This window comes from Eubalaena glacialis, chromosome 3 (genome assembly GCF_028564815.1).
Source record: "Eubalaena glacialis isolate mEubGla1 chromosome 3, mEubGla1.1.hap2.+ XY, whole genome shotgun sequence".
Lineage (NCBI taxonomy): Eukaryota > Metazoa > Chordata > Mammalia > Artiodactyla > Balaenidae > Eubalaena > Eubalaena glacialis.
The window spans coordinates 33,597,119-33,610,035 of record NC_083718.1 but is presented as its reverse complement, the minus strand read 5'-3'; positions in this window follow the sequence as shown (position 1 = coordinate 33,610,035).

Here is a 12,917-nt window from a genome sequence, read left to right as displayed (position 1 = left end):
CCAGCTGCCGCCGTAGCATCCTTCGCCGCTGTCCCTTTCCCCGTTCCGGTTTTGGGGGGCTAGGGGTGCGGGCGCGGCGAGGGTGCCGCTTGGGTTTCTCCGCTTTGCACTCTCCGCTGGACTACTAGCCAGTTGCTGTTTACTGAGGCCCACGACCCGAAACCGCACGCCAAAGCTGCCACATGGCTCGGGACCTCGGAGGGGCCTGGGGCCCCTCCGTGTCTCCCCCGCCCGAGGGAAGAGGTGGCGCTCGCCAAGCAGCCTCCAGAGGACCCCTTCTGTTGTTGCGAAACTTAAATGTGAGGGCTTCTCCCTCCAGACCTCCCGTCCTGCCTTCTTGGCTGGGTGGACACAGAGGTCGGTATTGCCACAGCTTTCTCATCGAAGTGCCAGATCCCAGGGCACTATGAACACTTGATAAACATTAAATCAGCACTGTGGTTCTCTAGTGCCGGGACTGACAAATAGAAACACTGGTGTCCTGGGGAAAGCTCGTTCTGGCGTTGGAGTCGGAGACCTGGAATCCTTCCGTGGCTCTGCCTCTCACTAACTCGTCAGTCTTAAGCAACTTTCTTCACCTCCCAAAACAGTTTCAATATACGAAAAATGGAGAGAACCCAATCTCTTAGAGCTGTAATGATTAAAGGAGATAAGGTGCATAATCACCTCGCAGAGTGTCTAGCCCATAGGTTCTCATTAAATAACAATTTTTAAGGAACCAGGTCACACTTGGTACAAGAAACTACTTGAACAATTTAGCAGCAGAAGGTATAACCTTATGCTGAACAAAACCTCCAAGAAATATACTGTGTATCCCATTTAACAGGAAACCAAGGACAGGCCAGTGTCTCACTAGCTGTGTGTCCTGCAATGAGTTGCTTCACCACTCTGAACCTCAGTCCCCTCATGTAAAATGAAGATAATAATGTGCAGCATTGCTGGGAAGATAAAATGTGATAAAGGCTGTAATGTGCTTAGTGCATTACCTGCAGGGCACATAGTAGACACCCAGTAAATGGTGATGTCATTTATTTTTGCCTCCTCCTTGTCCCCACAGTTGAATTAATGGTTTTTTTAAAAAAAAATTTTTTTTTTTTTTCTTGGCCGCGCTAAGTAGCTTTCAGGATCTTAGTTCCCCGACCAGGGATTGAACACTGGCCGCAGCAGTGAAAGAGCGAGTCCTAACCACTGGACCCGCAGGGAGTTCCCCATGGCAAAATTAATTGAACTCACTGAGTGAAATGGGATCATCTCAGGGAGCTCTACTCAATACTCTGTAATGACCTATATGGGAAAAGAATAAAAAAGAGTGGATATATGTATATGTATAACTAATTCACTTTGCTGTACAGCAGAAACTAACACAATATTTAAATCAACTATACGCCAATAAAAATTAATTTTAAAAAATAACCGATACCATAAATGAAAAAGGAGACATCACCATCCATCCTATAGATATTTAAACAGATGATAACAAAATACTATGAATAATTTTATGAAGAAACATATGAAAACTTAGTTGAAGGGAAAATTCCTAGAAAAATAATTTAATAAAATGGACAAAAAAAAAAAAAAGAAATGTGATCCTATCATCCCTTTGAAGGCTTTTGGAAGAGAATCATCACTTTAATTTCCAACCTCCTCCATCATAATACAGAGTAATTATAACACATAGAGGTATTCTATGAGGTATAACACATAGTGGAAAAGCAATGCCAGCTAAAGATGTTAGCTTTTCGAAAATAATTTTATGACATTTTCATTAAGAAATGTGTGTTTTATGAGACTGACACGCTGCCTACTGCGCTGAGGCGGCAACTAAGAAATAGGTGTTTTAAAAGGAACATGCAACATCTGAAAAGCAATAGTGCTCTTGGACACTACTACAAGTTTTTTCCTTGAAAAACTTCCATTTTAGAAACCAAGAGGGGGACTTCCCTGGTGGCGCAGTGGTTAAGAATCCGCCTGCAAGGGACACGAGTTCGAGCCCTGGTCCGGGAAGATCCCACGTGCCGCGGAGCAACTAAGCCCGTGCACCACAACTACTGAGCCCGCGTGCCTAGAGCCCGTGCTCCGCAACAAAGAGAAGCCACCGCAGTGAGAAGCCTGCACACCGCAACAAAGAGTAGCCCTCGCTCGCTGCAACTAGAGAAAGCCCACACACAGCAACGAAGACCCAACACAGCCAAAAAATTAATTAATTAATTTAAAAAAAAAAAAGAAATCAAGAGGAAAAAATAAGAATTATTAAGGTAGGCTGCTTAAGGTACACGCATTGGAAACATTTGTTTATGGGACGATTTCATTTTAAAGCCCCATACCAGGAACAGTTAAGGGTTGTAGAGTTCCTCTGCAAACTACCCTGCTGGTGCCCAAACTAGTAGTAAACATCTGATTCAGCCTCAGGATCTGTAGTTGTATCATAACCCCGAAGACTGAGCTGCCAGTATTGTCAATTGCTATGTATTTTTGGAAAAGAGCCTACTTTGGGAGTTCTTAAATTAGTCATAGCAAGTCTGTCTGCTTTTAAATTGACTGGGTGTTTTGTTTGTTTGTTTTTAAACACGGTATATGTTGACAGCAGAGAAACCAGAAGAAAAGTGGATTTCAGATTAGTGAATTGAAAAAAAAGTTTATTAATGTGCCTGTTTTTCCCACTCAGGATTCTATAAATACAGAATCTCTCTCCATGGTTCCTTACACAACAGATGGTTCTGTTTTTGCAGACTCCATGGTGGTTATATTGGTCAACCAAAAAGATTGTGCTTTTTTGTTATCTTGTTTGTCATTTTCCCACCAGATAGATGGATCCTCATGCTTAGCCTTAGCTACTCAGGGCTATATCACATATAATTTGCAGATTTTTTCAGTGTTTAAACACATGTTTTCTGCCTGATCTGCCCTAGATTGTATGTTTTAACCTTTACAGTTATCCCAGCCCTGCCACCCCAGTTCCCCCAATTTAATTACATTTCTAAGAAACAATAACAATAAGTTATGATCATTTCTTCTTAAGGCAACTTCCCCTTCCCTCTCTTCCATTTCACTGCCTCATCATTACACCAAGTTAGCACAGTCAGTCCTCTGTATCCAGGGGTTCCACATTCACGGATTCAACTAGCCTTCTGAAAAAAAATTCCAGAAGGTTCCAGAAAGCAAAACTTGAATTTGCTGCATGCCAACTATTTACATAGAGTTTACATTGCATTAGTATTACAAGTACTCTAGAGATGATTTAAAGTATATGGGAGGATGTGCTTTATATTCAAATACTACTCCACTTTATATATGGGACTTGAGCATCCTCAGATTTTGGTATCCTCGGGGGTCCTGGAACCAGCCCTCCACAGATACTGAGGGATGACTGTATCCCTTTTTTCCTAAAGAAATATTTCATGGACTCTGACTCATTGAGCAAGCATGGAGCCATCCAGTTGCCTGGTGTGTCTTTCAGGCATGTCTCGCAGCACACGAAATAAAGAAGAGATAACCTTTATGTCAAAAGGAGCACCAACAACCCCTAGGGATAGATGTGAGACAAAATTCACCACGTCTGAGATGAAAGAAGAAAAATCAGGGATCTCTGAGTTCTAGCCTTTCAGTCTCCCAAAGCTTGATCCTCCTGAGGAAATCCTCTTGAGGAAATCCTAAGGAAATAATATCTTTCCTGGGCCTCACTTTCAACATCTTTGAAGATAAAAGAAAGTCATACCTTTCGCTTCTAGTCTCTGGTGCATAGAGTAAAAGAAAAAGATGGTTGATCAAACTATGCCTGAACTCTTGTTAAATGATCCTATAGTTAACTATATTTGTGAGAATTGAGATCTTGATAGAGGAAAAGTTATTTGAAAATAAAATACACGCTAGTTGTCTATAGAATTTGGCAGCATTTGCTAAGCCGCACTACCTATCAAGGGCCTAAAATTCACCAAAGACAAACAGTGAAATGATGGTTAGAAATGTCTTTTCACCAAGACTGTTATTCTGGGCAAATACATTTCATCCCCAATAATCAGAGAATATTCAAGGTCCAGAGAAAAATCCCTGAAAAGGTCCTTGAACAAGGTACTCGTGGCCTCTAGACTATGAGGCAAGCTCATGGCAACATCTTTCAGCCCCAGCTGTAATCTTCACACAACACATTGTTTTCCCAGAGAGGGAAACATGACGAGACATGAGTTATTGCAGTTACGTGCCTGGGGCATAGCAACTATCTAATACATTTAATGACCTGTCACAAACACACCTTCATATAATTTTCATCTTTAGAATCTACACCTGGGCTACTTCTTTCCTCCTCCACTAATATTTTCAACCTAAAATAATTTTATTGGTTTTCGGGGACTTCCCTGGTGCTCCAGTGGTTAAGAATCTGCCTTCCAATAGAGGGGACGCGGGTCCAATCCCTGGTCAGGGAACTAAGATCCCACATGCCATGGGGCAACTAAGCCCATGTGCTCTATAGCGCGCACGCCACAACTAGAGAGCCCGCATGTGGCAACTACTGAGCCTGTGCACTCTGGAGCCCTTGTGCCACAAAAAGAGAAAAGACTGTGTGCTGCAACGAAGACCCGACACAGCCAAATAAATAAATAATAAAAAATAAAATAAAATTTAAAAAATAATAATTTTATTGGTCTTTGATAAATGTGCTTTTCTCTAGGCTTATGAAAATTGATATGGAGTATGTTCTAGAGAAAGAGGAGGGAACTTCATTTCTAACTGCCCTTTAGAAAAGATATAACTTAATTGACAAAAGCTCATGAAATCCACCTTGTGTGTAACTGTATGATTCTAGGTGGCTTTTCCAGCTCCTTGTAGGATACATATTGCTCTGAATTTTAAATTAGAAGTTTTGTTTCCTCTCTTGTATATATTGTGATAACTGGCTGGAAATTTTTTTTTCAATTACAATTAATTCAGGAACCACCAATACTGTTATTCAGCATAATACTAAGCTGTTTACTGTAGAGGAAACTGAAAGAGGCTTTGTTCTTTTTCCTAGGAACTTTCAGTCTTGGACCAGTGACACTGACACCCTCAGAGACCATCATTACTATCTAGGACTTCCATTGTTTTTAGAGTTCTTTCACATTATCTATGTTGATCCTATTGACATAGACAAAGAATTCAGCAAAGGATCCAGAGATGATGGGAAAAGCAAAGTCAGGCCGACAAATGAAGGGGTAAGTGCAGCTCTAAACAGGGTTTCTTGTGGTGAGGAGGGATTGGGAGAGGGAGTGAAATTACCACCTCCCACTGCATTAAGGAACATTTCCTGAAAGAGGTGGAGTTTGAAAGACATGGTGCCAATTCAAAAATCTGTAATGCCAGCTTTTTTCTTCCTTACTTTATCCAGCTGCAAAACAAAATTAGTTTTGCTGTGCTACAGAACTTAGCTTGTGAGTTGTGTACCCAGTTTAGAAGTGTGACACAGCCACCAGCTTCCCTCTCTCAAGGGAAGGAAATTTGAATTCTGTCTGGGCTCACCCTGTGAAGTGGGAAAATTGTTGGGTCTGGAGGGCTTTTTTTCCTCCCCTCTTTCTCTCAGCTTCTCCCCATTCCTGAGAAAATGCAGCTGTGTTGCATATAACTGATCAAATATGTCTAGAAGTCAGATTCCAATGGGAGAGCCCTAAAGTAGAGGGAGAATAGGGGGTTCTGCCCGTGACAGAAAAGAATCCAAAGGCAAGGTTCCGTGGAGCAGAGAGTTCTGGTTAGATTTTGTTTGGAATTATATCCCTCGCCACCCTATGTACACTTGATCTTCGTTTCTTTGCTTTCTCCCCACCTCCCACCCCAGCCTTCTCTCTCAGCCTTATTCTTCTTCCTATGTCTACTTTTCCTTTCCCTTTATACCTCTGTTTATTAACCTTGCCAGGGGCCCCTTGAAAATATATTAACCATGATAGTGGTCCTTGGGCTTGAGAAGATTTCATGTAAAATTTTTTTTAAGCATTAGCCATGTGCTGAACACTGCACTAGATGCTTCAGGAGACACACAGACGAGGGGGTAAAAACCACTATGACACAGGAAAGCACGTTAAATAGGGGTAAAAACGGCAGGAGGCTCCTCATGTTCTCCACGGGCATCCAGGGTGTCTAGGATTTACAGAAAATTGGGGACGGGATTTGCAGGAAAAACATTCTGCTTGGAATGCCTTTTCCCCTGCCCTGCCCTGCCCTGCCCTGCCCCACCTGGCTATCTTCTACTTTAAGTCTCAGCTCAGATGTCACCTGCTCCAGGGGGTCCCCCCAAACCCCAGGCTGGGTTTGTGACCTCCAGTGTCTCCCATCGTGTCCCATACTGACCCTGTCTGTGGCACTCACCGCACCGATCTGAAATTTCTTATTTGTCTCTTTAACCCTTTGGACCGGGTCCTTGAGAGGTCTTGTTCCCCATTGCAGCCCAGCACCCAACACAGTCCCTACCCTGAGAGCTGCTCAATATACTCACGGAATGACTAGACCATCTAGGCGAAGGGCATGAACATACCTGACGCGGAGAAGTGCACTGGGGTTCAAGCCACCCATCCTAAGGGAACTTCCCCCTTCAACTCTCAGCCTATTTTTTCCTCTCTTTCCTTCCCTTTAGTATCAAGCTTCAAAAAATAATGGTTTATATTTGCCACCTATGCTTTCTCACCTTGCACTCACTCTTCAATCCACTGAATATGTCTATTGGCCCCACCATTGACTCTTCCCTAGTGGAGGCCACAGGCATCCTAATTGCCAGATCTGACCTCCCCTTTCCAGGCATCATCCTGTTCTCCATCTTTAAGACTAATTCAGACATCACCTCCTTAGGTAAACATCCCCTGACTTCCAAAGCAGGCTTAGATGTCTCTTCCTGGCACCTTCGCTGAAACACAGTTCTCTCTTGGCTTGCATGATTCTCCTTCTATCTCTCTGGCCAGTTTTTGTCTCTTTGGGGGCTTCTGTTCCACCAGCTCTGAAGAATGGGCTGTATCCTTGCCTTAGAGTTCTGTCTTTGGGCTGTTGTGCCTCAACACACTCCCCACAAGGGACCTCATTCTCTCCAACACTTTGTTCACCACCCAAATGCTAATGACCCCTAAACTTTATCTCTGACCCTTACTTCTGCCCTGAACCCTGGATCCATGTTTCCAATTTCCTACAGGATTTTTTCACCTGATGTCCTCATGACCTGCCCTCCCTCTCAGAATATACAACTTGAATTCATTACCTGCGCCTGCCACACCTCCCCAAATCCTCCTTCCCAATTTCAGTTGAAAGCATTACCCAGACATTTCAGTCATCTCTAATGATTCCTTCTTCTTCACCCTCCACAACTGTTCACCGTGCTCTATTGTATCTAATCTTTGGAATATCTCACATCTGTCCCCTCCTCATGCCTGTCCCAAAGGCTCGCACCATCTCTTGCTAGGACTATTGCAGTAGCCTTCTAACTTCTCTCCTGGTGTCCAGGCATTCCAGCCCATCCTCCACATTACCACAAGGAAATTTACTGAAACCCACATTCAATTATGTCACTCATCCATTTTAGAGTGTCCAGTGATTGATTTCTCTGCTGCTTCCAGGATAAAGTCCAAACTCTGGCCTGACAGGCCTGTGAAGAGCAAGGTTTAAAAAGGCCATATCATCCTTCAATGTTTCCTATTTCGATTAGTGACCCTTTACAGTCTAGCCCTTTTTCAGCCTAATCTCCAGCCTCACACACTAAAGCCCCTCAAACACGTCAGGCACTTCCAGGACTTTGTGTATGTAGCTCCCTCAGCCTGGAATGTCTCCTCCATCGCATGGAATTCCTTGAAAGCAAGTACTGTGTCAATCATCTCTATATACCCAGTGTCTCCTAGCTTAGTGCCTGGTACATAGTAGGGACTTTAGTAAGTACTGAATGAGGAACTCGCACTTCAAGGAAGGCCCAGCTCTCAAATGTTACTTCTCTATTTCTCCTGACCACTGCCCACTTCCACCCCAATTAGATGTGATTGTTCCCTCCAGCCTTCATCACTTAACAAAAATTTCATGAATTCCTGCTAAGTACCAGGCCCTGGGCTAAGAGAGAGAGCCACAAGGAACCTCAGTCTAGCAAAGGATTAGAACACTGAGATAAGTGCTGTGACGGGGTCCTTCTGTCATACACCTTTCCTGTAGAGAAATTAACATGAAAAGCCAAATCATGACCATCATGCTAATTGGTGAGCATGGTGTTTGGGCAGAGGGAGGTGGGCTAAATGAGTCAAATGTTCCATGATGTCTTAGTCCATTCAGGCTGCTATAACAAAATACCACAGACCACGTGGCTTATAAACAACAGAAATTTATTTCTCACAGTTCTGAAGGCTGGGAAGCCCAAGATCAAGGCACCGGCGTGGTTGCATTCTGGTGAGAGCCTGCTTCCTGGGTCAGAACCAACACCTCTCCGTGTCCTCACAAGGTGGAAGGGGCGAGGGAGCTCTGTGAACTTTCTCTTGTAAGAGCACTAATCCCACTCACAAAGGCCCCACCTTCATGACTTAAGTACATCCCAAAGCCCCCACCTCCTAATACCATCATCTTTGGGGATTAGGATTCTAATATACGAATTTTGGGAGGACATCAACATTCAGACCATAGCACATGGTAACTAGATATGCCAGCTGCACAGCAGGGTACTGGCGAGGGAGCCCCTTCTGAACAGCATGGGACCGATCACCCCCAACCCCTTCCTCATCTGGTCCCCCCTTTCAGCCTCCACCTGGCCATCTCCCTTCTGCTGACACGTTCCCCTTGGCCATCTTAAAACAATCTCCTAGGTGCTAGCCTAACTCTGGCTGCTCATCCAGATTCAGATATCTAACAGAAGAGAAAGAGAAGTGTGTACCTCTTTACGGCCTATACAGCATTCCGCTTTGTATTACAGCCATCTGTGCCCTTGGGACGGGGACTTTAGTTTCTCATGTTGAATAGAGTGCTTCATACACAACAGACCAATATGTTTGGTTGGATGAATGCTCATAACAAACTTCTTCAGACTCCTCTATCCGTGACAACTGACCATCATCCATAGCTTCATATCAGAATCTCAGGGTTAGAAAGTGCTTAAAAATAATGTAGACCAACCAACCCTTAATGCTTACCCTGCACCAAGCACTCGTCCAGCCCATGCTTCAGTGCCTCCAGTGCCGGGAGCTCCCTACCTCCTGAAGCAGCCCATTTACTCTTGACTATCAAAATCTGTATTCCTGTAACCTTCCTCCAGCCCCCTGGCCTCAGGAGAACACAGACCAACTCCATTCCTTCCTCCACAGAACAGCTCTCTAAATAGCTGAAGACTGCTCTCAAGTCCCCTGAGGAGTCTCTTCCCCAAACTAAACACATCCCCATTTCCTTCACCTTCATTGTGTAATGGGATTTCAAGTATCCTCACCATCTTGCCCGCTGCACTTGCTCTAAACAGGAAGGACAATTATGATACTGGCCAGATTGGCATAACACAGCTTTCTTTTTCAACCTGTTGACCCAAAGAGAAAACTCAATCAGAAGCTTTATACAAGCAAAAAGCAGAAAAGTTACACATAAGGTTTGAAAATAGGCTTCTGGTCACCTCATGACTCCAAACAGCCTCTGCCCACTCTACCCACGACACATCCTAATGTAGCCAGGAAGGCAGATGCATGCACACAAAATGTTATTTTTTTTAAAATTAATTTATTTAATTTATTTATTTTTGGCTGTGTTGGGTCTTCGCTGCTGCGCGGGCTTTCTCTAGCCGTAGCGAGTTGGGGCCACTCCTCACCACGGCGCGTGGGCCTCCCACCACGGCGGCCTCTCCTGTTGCGGAGCACGGGCTCAAGGTGCACGGGCTTCAGCATTTGTGGTGCATGGGCTCAGTAGTTGTGGCTCCAAGGCTCAGTAGTTGTGGCATGCGGACTCAGTAGTTGTGGCTCGTGGGCTCTAGAGCGCAGGCTCAGTAGTTGTGGCACACAGGCTTAGTTGCTCCGCGGCATGTGGGATCTTCCCGGACCAGGGCTTGAACCCGTGTCCCCTGCACTGGCAGGCAGACTCCCAGCCACTGTGCCACTAGGGAAGCCCCAAAATGTTATTTTTTTAAAAAGGCAAGCATTACTGCTAGAAGTCTGTATTTCCAGAAGCTTCTTGCAAGCTCACTGAAATTAAGTATTGGGCCAGCTCCAGCCACTCATGCCCTCAGATGTGTAAAGTCTCAGCTTCCCAGCACAACATAGACGACAGTGGTCTGGACCAGCTCTCAAGGTCATAAGGAGGTGAAGTCTGTGGGCCTGCCCTGCCCTTCCTGGACCCCACCTCCCACTGTCCCAAATGCCTCCTCCTTTCACTTTTAAAAACCAAACTATGCCCATCGTGCATGGCTTGCTTCTGTCCATCTCTGAAACTCTCATTCATCAAGGACCCCCTTTCTAAGAGGGTTGGAACTATGTCTATCTTTTCACCTTGTACTCTTGCCTTCCCCCACCAAAAATTGCTCTTCAGAAAACATTTCATCAAGTCATTTATATTCTCTTATGAATTCATATCAGTATATTATTCTCCCAGGGATATTTGCATTTTAAGTATTCTTTGTAAATATGGTTTCCAGTTAAGGAGATTCCAAGCATCAGCTGAGTAGTGAACATGGTAGGTGGAGTATGCCACAGGAAGACCCTTCCTTCTTGGGCTGCAGTTTCATCATCCATAAACTGAGGGAGGTGTTTGATGCCCAGCTCTGGCATCTGTGAGTTGATGATTTACCTGGTGTTAGTAAGACCTCATTCTGTTAGTCACATTTCTCCAGAGAAACAGAACCAGTAGGATTTATATACAGAGAAAGATTCATTATAAAAAATTGGCTCACACAATTATGGAGACTGACAAGTCCTAAGGTCTGCAGGGTTAGTTGGCAAGCTGGAGACCCAGGAGAGCCAGTGGTGCAGTTCCAGTCCAAGTCTGAAGGCCTGAGAACCAGGAGAACGGTGGTGTAGCTCCAATCTGAAGGCCAGCAGGCTCAAGTCCCAGGAAGAGCTGATGTTTCAGTTTGAGTCCAAAGGCAGGAAAAAAAGTTGATGTCCCAATTTGAGGGCAGTCAGGAAGAAGGAACTCCATTTAACTCAGAGGAAGCTCAGCCTTTTTTGTTCTATGCAGGCCTTCTACTGATTGGACGAGGCCCACCCACGTTTGCTTTACTCCACCTACCAATTTGTGTTAATCTCATCCCCAGACACCTTCACAAATACACCCATAATAATGTTTGACCAAATATCTGGGCACCCTGTGGCCAGCAAGTTGACACATAAAATTAACCATCACACTCGTAGAAGTAGAGTATGGTCACTCGAAAGGCCTGGCCCTGGTGGTGAACAAGAGAGACATCGGATGGGAAATGGCTTTGAAATCCCAGACATAAAGGCAAGGTCATCCTTGGTATTTAACTCCACCCCTTCCCCTTACCACCTGCCCACCACCCCTACAATTTCTTTCCACTCCCACTTCACAACTTTAATTTTTCTTTTTCTATGTTAAGAAAATTTTACAAGCATTTTAAGGAAAATATTATCCATAAAATTCACAGATATTAATAAATTAAATTAACTACTTCCTTCTATAGCATACTGAAACAGAAGTCACAAACTCTCTCCAAAAAAAATGTGAAACCACTCACACAGTATTACTAAACTGAATCTAAAGGTCAAAAAGAAGTACTACAATAAACCACGCAAAATGCAAAGGCAAAACACAGCCTTCATCTTCAGACGAACCACCTGATATTTGAAGCAGAGGTGTTAAACTGAGGTTGTCCACTTGCTTAAAAGTAAGATGTCTTTCATTTGCCCATCGATTTTGTTTGCTCAACAATTCATTGAATCAAGCAAGCAAATTTACTGAGCACCCATTGAATATTGTGTGTAGCTACAGACCTAGATATGGGGCAACACAACAAAGAATAAGATGCAGCTTTAGCTCTGGGAAAACTTGCTGGGGGAACAGATTGCAAATGCCTGCTTGGGCCCATCTCATTTACCATTGCTTCTCCTGGGAAGCCCTCTCTGACCTGCTACCACCAAGCCTTATCCCAGACCGGGCAAGGGCCCCTCTATGCACTCCCCTAGCCCTGTGCCCCTTGTCATAGCATTGTCACACATTCTGTAATTGCTTCTGTGTATCTCCAAACTCCTCACTGGTTGGGGACCTCCAAGAGGGCAGGGACTGTTCCTATCTTTTCACCCTGCCACAACTCTGGCACATGGTAGCTACTTAAAAATTGTTTGTGAAACGAATTTGTAGATGAATAAGCCAAGTTTCTTTTTTTAATTTTTATTGGAATATAGTTGATTTACAATGTTCTGTTAGTTTCTGCTGTACAGCAAAGTGAATCAGTTATACATATATATATATATCCACTCTTTTTTAGATTCTTTTCCCACATAGGTCATTACAGAGTATTGAGTAGAGTACCCTGTGCTATACAGTAGGTCCTTATTAGTTATCTATTTTATATATAGTAGTGTGTATATGTCAATCCCAATCTCCCAATTTATCCCTTCCCCCTTCCCCCCCTGGTAACCATAACATTGTTTTCTACATCTGTGACTCTATTTCTGTTTTGTAAATAGGTTTATTTGTACTATTTTTTTAGATCCCACATATAAGTGATATCATACAATATTTGTCCTTCTCTGTCTGACTTACTTCACTCAGTATGACAATCTCTAGGTCCATCCATATTGCTGCAAATGGAATTATTTCGTTCTTTTTTATGGCTGAGTAATTTTCCATTGTATATATGTACCACATCTTCTTTATCCATTCCTCTGTCAATGGACATTTAGGTTGCTTCCATGTCCTGGTTATTGTAAAGAGTGCTGCATTGAACATTGGGGTGCATGAATCTTTTCAAATTATGGTTTTCTCCAGGTATACATGCCCAGGAA